We start from the raw sequence: 6,287 nt of genomic DNA, 5'->3' as shown, positions 1-6,287 counted from the left end.
TCTTACAGCTTTTGCTAGCCCCTGCTAATGATAAAGTGGGGAAAAGGACAGGGAGTGGGATTTTAAAGACAATAGTGAAAGTTTGAATTCATACTGGAAAGCAGGAGGAAGTTGGAGAAAGTATTAATCAGTGCAATGTACAGGTATTTCCAAGGTTCAGTTGAGTAGTTGATTAGTTGATAATTTAGAGTTTTGTTTTTTTGTTTTTTTTTTCTGTTAGGTCTGCTTGGTACTATGCCCCTAATGGCCCATTTTCAAGTTTCTAGTTACTGACTTTGAGACTATGTTAACTATCTCTTTTGTTTACAGTATTATTCAATTGATCCCTTAGTTGGAAGTATATCCATATTGGGTTCACTCTAGCTAAGCTCAGATCGTGTGTTTAAAGGAAATCTTGACTTTGTGTAACTACTTGTCTTTTATCTCCTCTTAGGCCTTGTGATAGTAAAACCATCTTGGATGTTGCTAATACTTCTTGATTATTTGTGTGTTTCCAATGTGCTCCTCAAAGCTTTTTAAAAATTACCTGTATTAAAATTTTTCTAAGTTGCTCATTTGGAATTATTTTTCTTACAGAGATTTTAATTATTAATCTTTCTCTAAGTTCAGAAACGTTCACCTGTACATTTATGGACAAGGAAATAAGTTTAAAATGAATGTTTTTTTCTAGTGAAAAAAGAAAGAGACATGGGTGTGGGGACATTGGTTCACCCAAAGTGTATTTAAATGGTGGCAAATATGAGTTGTGTAGGGAATTAGTGAGGAGAAATGGCACACAACTGGAAGAACTGGCATGAGCTTATAACAAATTTCAATATTGTAAGGTTAATAAGAAGTTTCATCAAGAAGTAAGAGATGTTGCGGTCATAGAGTTACATAATAGAAGGATGGTTAAGTGTTAGCAGCCAGTGGGCATCACAGGAAGCAACTTGAAATGGGACTTTAACCATTTGAGAAGCCAGTTTCTTGGGAATTTACTTATGATGTTATTGGAGGTATCAAGTGAGGGCAGGGGTTGGAATTTGAGTAAAAATACTGTTGTGTATCAAATTGTTTGCCAATGACATGCAACAATTATGAGTTTGACAGAAGCCAGAAACTAGTAGAGAGTAATCAAAGCAAATATTTTCAGCCTTAAGACAAGCACAAAGGGAATGTAAACGATTATTTACATGCTTCACAACTGTGAAAAAAAATGTCCATGGAACAACTGTAGAAATGATGCACTCAGAGGACAGCCAGGCTCCAACAAGGCAGGAAGGTCATAGAGGATGCCCTGAATATGTTGATGTAGTTATAGTGTCCACAATGGAGGTATGTGAGAGGAATAAAAACCGTGTTCAATGTTTCCGCATGACACTGATCTGAGGAGCAAGATGGGTTATTGGTGTGTGTGGGTTATTGATAGAGGGTGAGCACTGGGCTTAGTGGGGAAGGCTCTGGGAACCTGGGGTTCGATCATTCTTCTAGTTTGCGTTGCTTACCTCCAGGAATGAAAACACTCAGCCAATCAGCCTGGGGGTTAAGTGCTCATGCACCAGTTCATTTATTCAGTAGATCTCCTGGGCGAGTGAGGTATGCAAGTGACATTAGATACCAGACCCTTAGGGGTCACGAGAAGTTTGTCTTTGATTCAACTAAAGCCCATCTAACAAATCCCTGCAACTCTGTCTACACCAGATTTCTTTTTTCCCCACTGAATAAATCCAAACTAGTTCTCATTTTAGATTTTAATGTCTGTTTTACATTCCATTTGAAATGTGCTTCTCTCCAAGATTAAGTATAGTTTATTCCTTCTCTGAAGTTGACATTTCTACTTAAATTTCTTGGCAGGGGGTATTTCTTGACTAACCCATGAAAGCCCTTATCCTTTCGTATAACGACTTATTTCTCTCTCTCTCTCTCTTTTTTTAAAAAAATATTTATTTACATCTCAAATGCTGCCCCCTCCCAAACCTCTCCTCCATTGCCCCTTTGCCTCTGAGAGGGTGCCCCCTGTATCTCCCCACCCTCAAGCATCAAGCAGGATTAGGAGCATCTCCCATTCAGGCAGAATAAGGCAGCCCTCTGCTACTTATTGCCCATGACCTTGTTCCAGCCCCTATATGCTCTTTGGTTGGTAGCTCAGTCTCTGAGAGCTCTGAGGGCTCCAGGTTAATTGATTTATTGGCCTTCTTGTGGGGTTCCTATTCCCTTTAGGGCCTTCAATCATTCCCTCTACTCTTGCATATGGGTCTATGACCTTCATCCACTGTTTGGCTGTGGGTATCTGTATCTGTTTCAGTCAGCTGGGTAGAGCCTCTCAGAAGACAATTATACTAGGCTCCTGTCTGTAAGCATAATGGAGTATCATTAATATTGTCAGGGAGCAGTACTTACCCATGGGATGGGTCTCAAGTTGGGCTGGTTATTGGTTGACAATTCCTTGTGGTTTTGTGGGTGGGATGGTGTCCTCAATCCTCCACTGGGGGTTCTGCCTGGCTACAGGACATGGTCTCTTCAGGATCTATGTCCCTACGATTAGGCATCTCTGCTAAGGTCACCTGCATTGATTCCTGGGAGCCTCCCTCTCCTAGGTCTCTAGAACTGCATAGAGAGTCCTCCCAATCCCTCACCCCAAGCAGCTGCATTTTCCATTCATTCTCCTGTCCCTATGGGCCTCCCCTCTGTCTCATTCCACACCTGATCTTGCCCCTCTATTTCTCTCCCAGTTCCTACCCAAGTCCTTCACATTTACCTCCCAGAACTTTTGTTCCCCTTTCAAAGTGGGATTCAAGCATCCACATTTAGGCCTTCCTTCTTTAACTTTTTTGGGTTTATGGGCCATATCATGGGAATTCTGTACTTTATGGGTATTATTTATCAGTGGATACAGACCATACATGTCCTTATGGTTACGGGTTTTCTAACTTGGGACGATATTTTTTAGTTCCATCCATTTGCCTGTAAAATTTATGATTTCTTGTTTTTATAAACTCTTTTTTTTTCTTTTTCTTTTTTTTTGGAGCTGGGGTCTGAACCCAGGGCCTTGCGCTTGCTAGGCAAGCGCTCTACCACTGAGCTAAATCCCCAACCCCGATTTCTTGTTTTTAAAAGCTGGATAAGCACTCCATTGTGTAAATGAACCACATTTTCTGTATCCATTCGATGAGGGACATCTGGGTTGTTTCCACTTCCTGACTATTACAAATAAGGCTGCTGTGAACATTGTGGTGCACTTGTCTTTGTGGTATGGTGGAGCATCTTTTGGGTATATACTCAGGAGCAGTATAGCTGGGTCTTCAGGTAGAACTATTTCCAATTTTCTGAGAAACAGCCAGATTGATTTCCAGAGTGGTTGTACAAGTTTGCAATCCCACCAGCAATGGAGGAGAGTTCCTTTTTCTCCACGCCCTTGCCAGCATTGCTATCCCTTGAGTTTTTGATCTTAGACATTCTGGTTGGTATAAGGTAAAATCTCAAGGTTGTTTTGATTTGCATTTCCCCACGATTAAGAATGTTGAACATTCTTTTTTAAAATACTTTTAAAAAATTTTTTTTATTAGATATATTTCTTTACTTATATTTCAAATGTTATTCCCCTTCCCAGTTTCCTGTCCATAAGCCCCCATTCCCTCCCCTCCCCTCCCCAGTATGAGTATTCTCCCTATACATCCCCCTTATTGCCCCCGCCCATATTCCCCTGCACTGGGGGTCCAACCTCGGCAGGACCAAGGGCTTCCCCTTCCCCTGGTGGAACATTCTTTTAAGTACTTCTTAGCCACTCTAGATTCCTCTGTTGAAAATTCTCTGTTTAGCTCTGTGCCCCATTTTTAATTGGGTTCATTGGTTTGTTGGAAACTAACTTGTAGGCCTAAATTTTTTGTAGTCTTTTTGGTAAATGTTCAACCTCTCCTCTTGCCCACCACCCATCAGAGGCAGTGGAAAATAAAGGTTATTAGGATATGGGGGGAAGTGGACCTGTTTAGCAATAGTTCTTTGGGGGGAGCTCAATCTTTTTGTCAGCAGTTCAGTACCATAGTAAACACCAAAATATGAATCAGCAGCTTTAGTCCAGTCTTCTCGGTAGGCAGACACCATGCACAAACCAGCAACTAAAATTCAATCCTGAAGAGACTGCCAGGCTTGACCATTGGCCTGAGGCAAGGTCTCAGGAAGGTCTCTTGGAAGTGGCAAGAAGCCACAGGAATGTCAGCAGAAGTTCTTTGGAGAGTTTCTCTTAATGTTGGCATTACCACAAGCTGAGCTCAACCACACTATGTAAGGTGAACCAACACATGTGTGTCCTTAGGGAAGATTAGCAATGCAGAGCAAACCAAACCAATGCTCCTCTCCCACTGTCTGTGGGGGGTCATATTTATACTCCCTCTTCAAGCGTCCTTTCTTGTGTCCTCTACAGCAAAAGATCCTTTCACCTGTATCAGGTTCAGGAAAATATTCTTTCACATGTGTCCTTTAGCAAGACATTCTTTCACCTGTGTGCCCCAGCAAAACATCATTTGACCAAACTGATTTTCCAAAGAAATGAGAAATCTCCACTTCCTTACTTTCTTGAGTTCTTTATATATTTTGGATATTAGCCTTTAGGAGATGTGTGACTATTTAGATAGTTTACCTGATCTTGATTTAACTTCAGTAAGTGGTATCTATCTAGAAAGTCCTCCATTTCAATTAGATTTTCCAGTTTTGTGGAGTATAGGCTAATAATGTTTGAAATTTCCTCAATTTCTGTTGCTATGTCTCCCTATTCATTTCTGATTTTGTTAATTTGGATACTGTCTCTCTGCCTTTTAGTTAGTTTGGCCAAGGAGTTGTCTATTTTGTTAATTTTCTCAAAGAACCAACTCTCGGTTTTGTTGATGCTCTATATTGTTTTCTCTGTTTCTAATTGATTCATTTCAGCCTGGAGTTTGACTACTTCCTGTTGTCTACTCATCTTGGGTGTGTTTGCTTTTCTTTGTTCTCCAGCTTTCAGGTGTACTCTTAAATTGCTAGTATGAGATTTCTCCAATTTCTTTATGAAGGCACTTACTGCTATGTATTTTCCTTTTAGTACTGCTTTCATTGTGTTTCATAAGCTTGGGTATGTCACACCTTTATTTTCATTGAATTCTAGAAGTTCTTTAATTTCTTTCTTATTTCTCCCTTGACCAAGTTCTCATTGAGTAGAGAGTTGTTCAGTTTCCAAGAGTGTGTGGGCTTTTTGTTGCTTTTGTTGTGTTGAAGTCCAACCTTATTCCATGGCGACCTGATAGAATGAAGGAATTTATTTCATTCTTTTTGTAGGTGTTGAGGTGTGTTCTATATCTAATTACATGGTCACTTTTGCAGAAGTTTCTTCAAGGTGATGTTGGAGGGCAACAAGTTGAACCTGGACTGCAGGTGGAGGTGTAGATCAGGAGGAAGATGGAGTTCCAGCTGGGGCAGCGCAGAACCTAGGCTGCTGGGTTTGGTGGGATCCTAGAAGGAAAGGAGGTTGGGCAGGGATCTCCTCTCTGCTCCAGGTTAGAGCAGACCTCCTGGGAGGCAGGTGGATCTGAGAGGTGGGGTTGTAAGTGCTCATTCACAGCTGCAGGTCTTATTTCTCTTTTCTTCTTGTTACATATTTATCAACTGATCTGCTCATCATGTGTGTCACATACCAGAATATAAGTTTGTGAGGGCAGAGACTCTGGATAGTTTATGTTTTCTTCTGTGATGTCCAAGAGTGTCTTATTTTTAGCAGATACTTTTTTAAAAGTATTTTTGATTGATTCCAAAGTGAATTAAATACTGTTTCATAAAGTAGATACTGAGTTACCTCTTCCATAGATATTCAAAACTTTATCTGGTTGTCTGTGGTATTTTTCAAGATGATTTTTGAGGGAGTGATTCGAAGTGCCTTCCCTTTTATTTTTTTTCTAGTTTTTCTGATAGTTCTTTTGTCCATAACTTAGGTTAATTCTTGGACAAATAATTGTGTGAAATGGAAGAATACTCAAGAAATTGTATAAAAAGTTCTCACTAAAACATTTGCAATCCAAATTAAAGAACATACTTTGACAATTATATACCAAGATGAATCTGGTTTCATTCCAGGTCTACAAGGTTGGTCCCATACATGTAAACTAATACACTCTTTGAAATGCAGCACAACAATAGATTGAAGGGTAGAAACCACAAAAGATAATCAAGGTAGAGAAGACCTTTGACACATTTCCCATTCAGCATGGGTCTCCCATCTAAGATAATCTAATTACAAAATTCCTCACAGATCTGCCTGTAGATTTGTCTCCATGGTCACTCTA

This window comes from Rattus norvegicus, chromosome 7, assembly GCF_021556685.1.
Source record: "Rattus norvegicus strain SHRSP/BbbUtx chromosome 7, alternate assembly SHRSP_T2T, whole genome shotgun sequence".
Taxonomy (NCBI): Eukaryota; Metazoa; Chordata; class Mammalia; order Rodentia; family Muridae; genus Rattus; species Rattus norvegicus.
The sequence above is the reverse complement of the archived record's forward strand: the minus strand, read 5'-3'. Positions refer to the sequence as shown.